The sequence below is a fragment of the Oncorhynchus masou genome, chromosome 23, assembly GCF_036934945.1.
Source record: "Oncorhynchus masou masou isolate Uvic2021 chromosome 23, UVic_Omas_1.1, whole genome shotgun sequence".
NCBI classification, from domain to species: domain Eukaryota; kingdom Metazoa; phylum Chordata; class Actinopteri; order Salmoniformes; family Salmonidae; genus Oncorhynchus; species Oncorhynchus masou.
The window spans coordinates 26,484,528-26,497,281 of NC_088234.1; the positions used below are offsets into that span (position 1 = coordinate 26,484,528).

At 41.5% G+C, this 12,754-nt stretch overlaps 1 protein-coding gene across 1 annotated transcript in view; it reads left to right on the forward strand.

The window, feature by feature from the left end:
- Positions 1-5,065: 5,065 nt before the first annotated feature.
- Positions 5,066-12,754, forward strand: part of LOC135510639 (NXPE family member 3-like) — a 36,913-nt gene continuing 29,224 nt past the window's right edge. Inside the window, exon 1 of the mRNA XM_064931718.1 lies at positions 5,066-5,145. The gene's annotated coding sequence lies outside the window, so the exon portion shown is untranslated. The remainder of the gene's footprint in view (positions 5,146-12,754) is intronic.

The following is a 12,754-nucleotide window of genomic DNA, read 5'->3' on the forward strand; positions in this document are numbered from 1 at the left end:
TTTTGCCCCTAGCGGTTCAACTCTACCATTGAAATCCTCTACGCCATCTCAAGGGAGGGTTTTGGTATAAAATACACTCCCTTGTAGATGTGCTGTGTGGTACCACCTCAAGAGTTACTCTACAGTATGAGGATTATACGCATATATTCGTAGCTACATCCATCCTAACAAGAAATAGATGGAAAAGGTGGTCATGTGAAGTTGTTGTATTTTTCCCCAACCACTATGACTGATTAGTGGTGCAGTTCGCTAAGACAGTTGGCTCATAGTTCAACGACATCTAATCCCACATGGGGCACATACCTTCTTTTTTCGAATCCTTTCTTTACAATATTCATTCCGTGCCCACACACTTCTTATTCTGAAAAGTGAAAGTAAACCTGTAAGAGGGGTCACCCTGGTAGTAGTTGTAGGTTTTTATACAGTACCTAAAACCAATCTATGAGTTAATTTGACCATTGGAAAAAGAGCTACTGCATAAATACTGCAATGCGGGTTGGATTGAATTGAGCCCCTAATCTTCATTTTCAAGGCGATGATTGCACTCTTCCTGTCAACACATTAATGCAATAAATGTGATGGGATATTCTAATATACACCGCAAGTGACAATAGATGTCAGGAACATGGCGCCTTACCACTGTGAGTTAACTATCCAGAGACAGATTTGCTTGCGATGCACATACCTTTATTATCAGAGTGTGCCAGTGGGCTTCTGGTAAGTATGCTTTAGTGAGAAAGTGTTGGGACAAGGTACAACTAGGTTTCCCACCTCCAAAAGGAATATTTATGAGCAATTCCCCGCAACTACTACTTCTCACCTGAATGCATTTTTTTGTTTAAATGTGAAGTGGTTGGGCAAAGGCTGAAATTGTGTTTGGGAGTAACCCTTTAATGTGCCAAAGATACGACTCCCCACACTTCTCTCAAGTGGCAAAGCAATATGACACCCCACACTTCTACCGAGTGGCAAAGCAATATGTGTGCGGCAGAAGCCATACGTTGGGCCGTTTATCACATTTTGACAAAGTCAAGTTCCTCAACAACTGTCACTAACTCACGGCTGTCAGCAAATGAAAGCCTGGTTTAGACGCCATTCCCCCTCTTTTAGTTATTTTATCTCGCCCCATCATTTCTTTGCATACCTGCCAATACCGCAACAAAGATTCTACGATGATTGACACTAATAACCAGAGACAGTGCCAGAGAGAGAAAGGAAACAATTGGGTTTCAGGGAAAAGCGTTTATCGATAGAGTCCTTTAAGCCCACTTCCTGTGACAAAATGAGGCAATTTTTGTTTTGGAGCAAAGTAGGTATGGAGTCTATTGCCAGCTCGCATGGGCCAGCCAGGATGGCATCACATAGCTGCTACTGCCGCCGCCAACAAAAAAACAGCAGATGACCGTCCCCTTTCTCCATTTGCCAAGCTTCGCACCTGCAGCTTATTAGCCAAGCTTCTGTGTGTAATATAGTGCAGGTGCCAGCGTGCCAGAGAACCAAATCTGTCTATAAACATACAAAATGCACACATACTTAAGTATTAATGATACAGCTCCACGGAATTATATGTCTGCTGCGTCAAGCACATCAACATACACTCATCCTTGTTATCTTTCACCTCATTGGGAAACAAAATGGTGCCACTAGATTCAACGAGAATATTCCTACATGTGGTGCTTTTTATATCAGCGTTTCTGCTCTTGAGCAACCACTTCTGTGTCCAAACTTTTATTAAGTAAGCGTTAGAGTGTGTAAGCTCTACTCATAGGGTGACGACCAATTTGTTGGACGTGATTGTTGAGCCCATTGTATTAAACTAAGGCAATTTACATCTTGTTTTCTACTGCACGATACATGAAGTAAAAAAAATAAATGGTGAAAGCAGCGAACTGACTGGTTCGACTAAAAATGTATATCAAAGGAGAATATCCATTGAACATCCTCTTTTAGTCCAGAACTAGGCTTAAAGATGCACTATACAGAAATTGTTCCGCCATTTCCTGGTTGCTAAAATTCTAGTAGTTCACCTAATAACAGTGTGTGACAAAATAGGGCAAGTATAGTGTAGCGCAGTGGTTCCCAACCAGGGGTACTAGGACCACTGGGGGTACTTGGACAATCAACAGGGGATACTTGAGAAGACTCATGAGACCATAGACCTACTGGTAAAATGCACATTAGGGGGTACTTCAGGGGTACTCGGGACAGAGCAAAATTCAGTTGGTGGTACAATAACCGAAAAAGGTTGGGAACCACTGGTGTAGAGAATCATTGTACCATCTAAACTGCTGTGAATTATATTTTCCAGCCGTTTGAAGCTGGTGTAGAAAAAAAACGAAAGATGCAAAAATGAAACTTCAGAATGGGAAGCATAGAAATAGTGCACATCGAACAGACCAGCTTTCAACGACAATGACAGATCTATAACATACAGTTCTATGTGAATTTTGTGGGTTGCCCAAAAAGTTACATATTGCAGCTTTAATCTCTGTCTGGGAAACCAACCACTAGTGTTTAATATTGCCACTGTGAAAATTAGGAATGCGCAGACATACACTTTAGGGCAGGCATCTCCAACAGGTCGATCGTGAGCTACCAGCTCGCAGCCCACCTATGAATAGCTCTCCAAGCAATTCTGAAAGTACATGCATTTTTCACGTGTTGCCCCGCAAACTGTCATAAACAAGCTTACAAGTATCAGACACTGCAAACTCTCAGGTACAACCTAATCAACGCAACGTTGACATTATCCCATCCCTGGTAAGTAACTAGTTAGCCAAACCTAACACAATATCTGCCAATGAATTTCCAGCAACATTGCCCCTGCCTGTCTGTGTGGTGCGCTTGTATGTCAATCACTCAGTTGATATGATAACTGTCTTGTGGGTTGACAGAAATACTTTCCCCAAAACCTTCTCAAGTAAATGTTCAGAAATACAGTGTAGACATTGTTCATGTTGTAAATGACTATTGAAACTGGAAACGGCAAATCTTTTATGAAATATCTAAATAGGCGTACAGAGGCCCATTATCAGCAAACACCACCCCTGTGTTTCAATGGCACGTTGTGTTAACTAATCCAAGTTGTGTATTGTTATGTTCGAGTCTGAGAATTGCAGTGCCTTCATTTGCTTTAAATTAGCTTCCTTGATTGTGAAATCAGCATACGATATTTCGACTGAGGCCAAAAACATTCTTTGACAATCTCCGCATCTGCGAAGGCCTTCTTGTTTCCCGTGAGTATCCAAGAAATCCCATATGTTGCCACTGTCGTATTCTCTGCAAGAAATGCTAGATCTGTTCATCATTTGTTGTTGTTGTCTTTTGAGCTGTCCTTTGAGTTGTGCTATTTTGCTGTTTCTGAGGTTGCTTTGTGGCGGATATGTTTTGTCAAAGTTGGCATGGTGTGACTGGAAATGTTGCTCTAAATTTGTTTGTTTAATACAATTGACTGCCTTCTGGCAAATCAAACAAAGTGAGCTAGCCCCATTACGTAGTACAAAAAAAATGCTTGTCTGTCCATTTCTCTTGAAACCTTCTGTGTTCTTCTTGAATCTATCGTTTCCTTCTCTTTGTCACCGGAGCCACGTTAGCTACATTAACTAACTGCATTTCCCCGCCACCATCTCCCTGATTTTCCTGGTTCTCCAGTGGTTGTTCATTCATAGCAGTCACGTTGTTCTCCAGCTCTTCCCCCTCATTTTCATTGAATAATAGATTTATATTTATTTTGACAATTAATCGATCCATGTCTACCAGACTGCAAAATTAGATAGATGCAAACTGATATGTGGCGGTCGCTGTAGCTGAGCAGTTGCGTTGTGTTTCGGCAAACGTTCTATTTTGGCCTTTCTGTTCAACAGCTGCCCTCTACTGCCATTTATCTGCCTTCCAGAGAACCATAGTTATTCAATTAAGTAATTCAGGCCTGCATTAAACACATTGAATTGAAATTGTATAATTTTTATGTATTATGAATGGGAAATAGGAAAATACCACGAGCCGCAAATTAATGGCTCGCCACGCATTGAGTACCATTGCGCTAGTTGCTCAATTAAAGGGCTAGATGTGCAATTGAAGGGGAATAACGTTTTCTTTAATGTTTGTTTTCTTCCAGAACCCCCTACAAAAGTTAATCTGATGTGATGTATTCATTGACATGGACTCAGAACATGCTATTTTGTTGTTTCTCTATAAACAATTGTAATTTTGAGAGTCAAAAACAAAACAATACAAAACCAGAAAAAATAAAACAGAGTTTTGGGGGAAAAATGTCAGATTTTATAGGGCCCCCCTTAGAGTTGTTTATGAACCTTTATTTTACCAGGTATATTGACAGAAAACAGTGCACTACTTTCTCTTGTAAACTAAGGACCCAAGGAAGAGTTGCAGGCTAGAGAAGAAGAAAAGAAAGTGCCCATTTTTTTACCTGGAAAGAAATGACAACCTTGCACCATGTTTATTGTTTTTTTAAGTAGCTCTCGTGCAAGAAAACTTTGGAGACCTCTGCTGTAGGGATGTTCTTGTTTGGGCAAAAGTTCATCCTCTTCTCCATGACCTGATCAAGCGGTTGAGGAGTGTGTCAATTGGTTAGTAGGCAAGTGGAAGAGTGTCCTCCCGTCCTTGATAGCCACCTTTTCATCAAGGATACTCATTTTTATCCTACCTCGGAAGAGTTTTTAAATCTGCTACAACCACTCTGAATCAGCTTTTGTTTTGTCAGAGGAGAAAAACATGCAGACGTTTAAAAACATTATACTATTTATTGTTTTATCTATAAAAACTATTGCACAACTAACTTAATTTGTCTCCAGCTCTTTACACATTTATTTTGGGATCCACCCCTATAAACATAATTTGCCTAATGGCCCACGAGTGGAGAAGGACCGTCTCAATTCAAGCAAGCGCAATTTCCATCTACGGTCCCTCTCCTAGCAGACTTTCCTCGATTAACTTTGACCTTTTTAAAAAAGGAGGTGAGAGGATGCAGAAGTGGAGCAAATCTTATTTACAAAAGGCCTCCCACATCCCTGACAAGCCAACTCCCATGTCTTCCTGTCAAATGTTGAGGCTACTTCCTCTTTTCAAACATGTATTTGAACTGTTGCCCACATTGTTCAACCACCAGCATCTCCTAGAAAACAGGTAAGAACTGATCTCATTTTGTTATCATCAAATATGATTAAATGTTTGCAGTCTTGTTAAATAAATAAATTAGGCCATAATCTATGGATTTCACATGACTGGGGATACAAATATGCATCAGTTGGTCACAAATACCTTTAAAAAAAGGATCAGGAAACCAGTCAGTATCTGGTGTGACAACCGTTTGCCTCATGAAGCGCGACACATCTCCTGTCGTACACGTCGAGCTAGAGCATCCCAAACCTGCTCAATGGGGGACATGTCTGGTGACTATGCAGGCCATGGAAGAATCAGGATATTTTCAGCTTCCGGGAATTGTGTACCGATCCTTGCGACATGGGGCCGTGCATTTCCATGCTGAAACATGAGGTGATGGCGGCAAATGAATGGCACGAAAATGGGCCACAAGGTATCTCACGGTATCTCTGTGCATTCAAATGTCCATCGATAAAATGGAATTGTGTTTGTTGTCCGTAGCTTATGCCTGCCCATACCATAACCCCGCCGCCAACATGGAGCACTCTGTTCCCAAAGTCAACATCAGCAAACCACTCGACCACACAATGCCATACATGTCTGCCATCTACCCAGTACATTTGAAACTGTGATTCATCTATGAAGAGCACACTTCTCCAACATGCCAGTGGTCATCGAAGGTGAGCATTTTCCCACTGAACTACAGTCAGGTCAAGATCCTGTTTAGGACGACGAGCACACAGATGAGCTTCCCATTTTGTGCAGCATTTATTTGGTTGTTCAAACCCACAGTTTCATCAGCTGTCCGGGTGGCTGGTCTCAGACGATCCCACAGGTGGAGGTGGTCCTGGGCTGGTGTGGTCTGCGGTTGTGAGGCTGTTTGGACATACTGCCAAATTCCCTAAAACAACGTGGCGGCTTATGGTAGAGAAATTAACATTAAAGTTCTCTGGCAAAAGCTCTGGTGGACATTCCTGCAGTCAGTATGCCAATTGCACGCTCTCTCAAAACTTTAGACATCTGTGGCATTGTGTTGTGTGACAAAATTGCACATTTTAGAGTGGCTTTTTATTGCCCCGGCACAAGGTGCACCTGTGTAATGATCATGCTGTTTAATGAGCTTCTTGACATGCCACACCTGTCAGGTGGATGGATTATCTTGGCAATGGAGAAATGCTCACTAACAGGGAGAAATAAGATTTTTGTGCATATGGAACATTTGTGGGGTCGTTAAGAAATAACCTTAATGCCCTGAATACAAAGCTTTATGTTTGGGGCAAATCCAACACACATCACTGAGTACCACTCTTCATTATTTTAAAGCATGGTGGTGGTTGCATCATGTTATGTTTATGCTTGTCATTAGCACGGACAAGGAAGTTTTTTTAAGATAAAAGGAAAAGAGCTAAGCACATGCAAAATCCTAGAGGAAAACCTAGTTCAGTCTGCTTTCCACCAGACACTGGGAGACAAATTCACCTTTCAGCAGGACTATAACCTAAAACACAAGGCCAAATATACACTGTAGTTGCTTACCAAGACAACACTGAATGTTGGCCAAGTGACAGTTTAGACTTAAATCTACTTGAAAAACCGGGGATCTCCCAAGTGGTGCAGTGGTCTAATGTACTGCATCACAGTGCTAGAGGCGTCACTAAAGACGCAGGTTTGATCTCAGGCTGTATCACAACCGGCCATGATCGGGAGTCCCATAGGGCGGAGCACAATTGGCCCAGCGTCATCCGGGTTAGGGGAGGGTTTGGCCTGGGGGGGCTTTACATGGTTCATCATGCTCTAACAACTCCTTGTGGCAGGCCAGGCGCCTGCAGGCTGACCTCGGTCACCAGGTGAACAACGTTTCCTCCAACACATTAGTGCAGCTGGCTTCCAGGTTAAGTGGGCAGGTGTTAAGAAGCGCAGTTTGGTGGGCTTTGGAGGACGCATGACTCGACCTTCGCCTCCCGAGCCCATTGGGGAGTTGCAGCAATGAGACAAGTTTGAAAGTTGGAGAGAGAAAAAGGGGGTAAAATACAAAATAATAATAATCTATGGCAAGCCTTGAAAATGGCTGATGATAAACAACCAATTTGACAGATTTGGAATAATCCAAACATTAAAATACTGTACAATCCAGGTGTCCAGAAATACTCACAGCTGTAATCGCTGCCAAAGGTGATTCTAACATGTATTGACTCAGGGGGTTGAATTTCTTATCTAAGATAAGTCTCATTTTTCAGAATAAAAAAAAGAAAGAATTGTCTTCCACTTTTGATATTACAAAGTATTTTGTGTAGATCATTGACAAAAAATGACAATGAAATCAATCTGAATCCCATGTTGTAACACAACAACATGTCGGGAAAGTAAAGGTTGTGAATACATTCTGAAGGCACCGTGTGTAATCCTTAAAATGATTATTAACTCTATATTTAACGGCCCACTCTGAGATATTTTTGGCAAATTTTGATAATTTAAAAGCAATAGGGAAAAAAAAAATCTAATTTGCATCTGAATATCAGTTTATCGCCCGAATTGATTGAATTGATCCCAACTCTGATCTCTGAGGTTTATTAATTTCGTTGCAATCGATATTATTTTCACATGGAGGTTTGTGTAATCTCACGTTATATTTTTTTCAAGAAAATCCCAGTTAAATTCTTGTTGTTGTTTGCAATTGCCTTATAGAGGTTCGGTCTAACTCAAACGGTTTATTATTGGCGCAGATAACTCTCACACACTTGATAAACCACAGCCCAAGTTCCCCATGTGCTGAGATTTTTCTCATGTATTGTAGACTGCTGCACAATCTGGGATTTTTCCTGCTGGCTGTATGAATTAATTAGAAAGATGGGGAGAGGTCTGTCGGTAAGAAGATCAGACAAAGGAATGTTTTTCTAGAAATCAAATAGGGAGCGACAGCTAAAGTTGTTAACCCTCCATCTGATGCAGCACTCCATCGCTCTCCTTCTCAGTCAAATAGTCCTTACACAGCCTGGAGGTGTGTTTTGGTTCATTGTCCTATTGAAAAACAAATGATAGTCAAGCGCAAACCAGAAAGGCTGGCGTATTGCTGCAGAATGCTGTTGTAGCCATGCTTGTTAAGTGTGCCTTGAATTCTAATAAATCATTGACAGTATCATCAGCAAAGCACCCCCACACCATCACACCTCCTCCTCCATGGTTCACGGTGGGAACCACACATGCAGAGATCACCCGTTCCCCTACTCTGCGTCTCACAAAGACACGGCAGTTGGATCCAAATATATTGAATTTGGAGACATCAGACCAAAGGACAGATTTCCACCGGTCTAATGTCAATCGCTCGTGTTTCTTGGCCCAGGCAAGTCTCTTCTTATTATTGGTGTCCTTTAGTAGTAGTTTATTTGCAGCAATTCGACCATGAAGGCCTGATTCACTCAGTCTCATCTGAACCGTTGATGTTGAGATGTCTCTGTTACTTGAACTCTGTGAAGCATTTACTTGGACTGCAATCTGAGGTGCAGTTAACGCTAGGTAACTCTGGGTCTTCCTTCCCTGTGATGGTCCTCATGAGAGATAGTTTCATAATAGCGCTCGATGGTTTTTGCAACTGCACTTGAAGAAACATTCAAAGTTCTTCACATTTTCCGGATTGACTGACGTTCATGTCTTAAAGTAATGACTGTTGTTTCTCATTGCTTATTTGAGCTGTTCTTGCCATAAAATGAACTTGGCCTTTTACCAAATAGGGCTATATTATGTATACTACCCCTATCTTGTCACAACAAAAGAGATTGGCTCAAACATATTAAGAAGGAAAGAAATTCCACAAATTAACTTTTAACAAGGCACACCTGTTAATTGAAATGCATTCCAGGTGACTACCTCATTACGCTGGCTGAGAGAATGCCAAGAGTGTGCAAAGCCATCCTCAAGGCAAAAGGTGGCTACTTTGAACAATCTCAAATATAAAATATATTTAGATTTGTTTAACACTTTTTTGGTTACTACATGATTCCATGTGTTATTTCATAGTTTTGATGTGTTCACTACTATTCTACAATGTAGAAAATAGTTTAAAAAATAAAGGAAAACCCTTGAATGAGTAGGTGTGTCCAAACTTTTGACTGGTACTGTACATATGGCAACAGCCTCTAAGGTTCAGGGTTGAGTAAACGGGTGGTAGCCGGCTAGTGACAGTGACTAAGTTCAGGACAGCTATTTAACAGTCGGATGGCCTTGAGCCTGTTTTTCCGACTCTAGGTCCCAGCTTTGGCCTGGCCGGGGGCTCAGCCACTGTTGTAGTCATCAGTGTTTGGGCCCATTTCTGTACCTTCCCTGTGCAGGTTTACATTCGTTGACTCCACCACATTCGAAGAGCGGTTGTGCGGCTTCTGAACCGGGCTCCGGGGACTGTGGTAGTGGTGCGCTCGGCAAACCTCCGGGCCCAAAGCCTAAAAGAGAGCCTCATCGTCAGTGACTGGTTTTCGCTTCAGTTGGACGGAGTGATCAAGGCCATGTTCAGGGGCCTGAATATCAAGTTAGTGGATGCCTGGGAGATGACCCTTGCCCACCACCTCCCAGACAATATCCACCCGCACCCTCCGATCATTAAGAACATGATAAACACTATCCTCTCTCACGTCTGCCCAGTGAAGAACTAGCAGAGAAATTACATTATTTCTGGCACAATTTACAAAATAACTAGCATGGGTGGAGCGTTGTCTGACTAGGTTACATGATTCATCACTTGAGCCTGCTAAAGTTTAACATCTACGAACAAAAAGTATGTCTCTACGCGATTAAGAGTCTAAATGGCAATGGCATCCTACTAGCATATCTAGTGACAGAAAGATCGCCTCAAATCAACATGTAGCTTTTGTCTAGGCTGCGCTCTCCAAATTCCAAAGATTGTACAATAAATTGCAATGAAATAGTTATTTTTTCTTACAGTTGTGGTTTTATTCTTTGTACTGTACCTCTGCTTTAAAAAGAAAGGAATTCACTTTTCAATCAAAAAAAGCCATATATGGATTTTTTTCAAAGGTGTGTGAAACTGGTGATGTCAGTCTTTTTGTGCCCACTTTGGTTTTGGAGAAGTGTTTGACGGAAAGACACCAACCCAAGGGACACCTGCCCACGGGGTCAAAAGTTTTAATGATAAGGTTTCGTTTTAATGATAAGGTTGTGTCCAAGTGCCCTACAGAAACAAGGGTGTGCAGATTTGTTGGCGTCATGGTTGCACCACGACTACAGCAGAAACGGCCTGCTTCTCACCATTCCAGGTCAACAATGTTTCGCTGGTAATATGGGTCAGATCATTTTTCTCCCTCTAGCGAATCTCCAGGACCGCATTTTACATTCATAAACCATGTAGTGGGCTGTTCTAAAAACTACTCAAGTGTCATTGACCATTTGTTTACACTTTGTTCAGTCATGTTACATCATTGGCTAGCTAGCTAACAACCTTGTAACTTTACAAGTATATCCAAACATTTCAGGGCACAGAAAGAAAGGAAACGGGATGGCTTCTTCAGGAGATCAATGATCATAGCAATGAATGCATGACAGGTCTCTTGTATGTCATTACAAACCTGACATTTTTAAGGAGACAGTGTACAATTTTCAATGTATGCTGAACAAAAATATATACCCAACATGTGAAGTGCTGGTCTCATGTTTCATGAGCTGAAATATAAGATCTCAGGAATGTTCCATATGCACAAAAAGCTAATTTATCTCAAATGTTGTGTACACATTTGTTTACATACCTATTAGTGAGAATTTCTCCTTTCCCAAGATAAGCCATCCACCTGGCAGGTGTGGCATATCAAGAAACTAATTAAACAGCATGATCATTGTGCTGGGGACAATAAATGGCCACTCTAAAATGTGCAGTTTTATCACACAAGACAATGCCACAGATGTATCAAGTTTTGATGGAGCGCGCAATTGGCATGCTGACTGCAGGAATGTCCACCTGAGCTGTTGCCAGAGAATCTATTGTTCATTTCTCTACCATAAGCCACCTCCAACATCATTTTAGAGAATTTGGCAGTACATCCAACTGGCCTAACAACCGCAGACCACGTGTAACCACAGCAGCCCAGGACCTCCACATCCAGCTTTTTCACCTGCGGGATCATCTGAGACCAACCACCTGAACAGCTGATGAAACTGAGTTTGCACAACCGAAGAATTTCTGCGCAAACTGCCAGGAACCGTCTCAGCCAAAGCTGTGCTCTTCATGGATGAAACCCAGTTTCAGCTGTACTGGGCAGTTGGCAGACGGTGTGTATGGCTTTGTGTGTGCGACAAGTGCTACCAACTTATTTATATATATGTTTTTGTTTTTGCGCTGCCTGCTCATCAACATTTTCTGGTGCGGTTGTTTTTCTAACGTTCCTTTATTGCCTGGTCAGACTCTGGCAAAATATCATCAAATCAGATAGGGCTAGTCATAGTTCAAGTCTTTGAGACAAATAAGCCAATCGGAGTGCTAGGGCGTGACAGACAATCCAGTCAGAGGCACTCAGTAGCAGTTATTTTGGTCTGTCTTCACCTAAAGGATTCTGTTGCTTTATCAGGTAAGAGAGGACTACAGATGGTGTTCATGCATGTATCAACAATTGAAGTTGATTTCAAGAAATATAAATGGAAAGTTAAAATAAGAAAGTATATCTTAGGAAAGTTATGTGTAGCCTCTTTATCCATTTTTCAATTGTTGGACTTACAAATGAATTATATATAAACATTAATTATTGAGGAATATAACTGATAAATGTATCATGGGGTGAATTCTGGAATGGGTAAATGGAATGGAATTCCCTTTTTATGCACTTTTCTCTCTCTGGACCTTGAACTTATGCATGAGAATAGCATACTGTTCACTAGCTATTTGTTGGCAGTGGAGATAATTAAAAAAAAATATATTTCACCTTTATTTAACCAGGTAGGCTTTTTGAGAACAAGTTCTCATTCACAACTGCGACCTGGAAGATAAAGCAAAGCAATGTGAACAGACAACAAAACAGAGGGGATGGGGATGAGGTAGGGAAATTGGGTGGGCTATTTACCGATAGCAGATGTTTAAAGTTGGTGAGGGAGATAAAAGTCTCCAACTTCAGTGAGTTTTGCAATTCGTTCCAGTCACAGGCAGCAGAGAACTGGAAGGAAAGGCGGCCAAATGAGGTGTTGGCTTTAGGGATGATCAGTGAGATACACCTGCTGGAGCGCATACTACGGGTGGGTGTTGCAATCGTGACCAGTGAAGGTGTGGCGGATGTGTGTCTACAGATATACATTAATCTGAATTTGACTTTGCAGGTGAGGAAATGTTGCGAGATATATACAGTGGTGCAAAAAAGTATTTAGTCAGCCACCAATTGTGCAAGTTCTCCCACTTAAAAAGATGAGAGGCCTGTAATTTTCATCATATGTACACTTCAACTATGACAGACAAAATGAGGGGAAAAAATCCAGAAAATCACATAAGTGTTCAACATATTTGCTATGGCAAGCCTAAATTAGTAAAAAAATTAAATGTGCTTAACAAGTCACATAATACATTGCATGGACTCTGTGTGCATGACTACCTCATCTCTGTACCTCACACATACAAATATCTGTAAGGTCCTTCAGTCGAGCAGTGAAT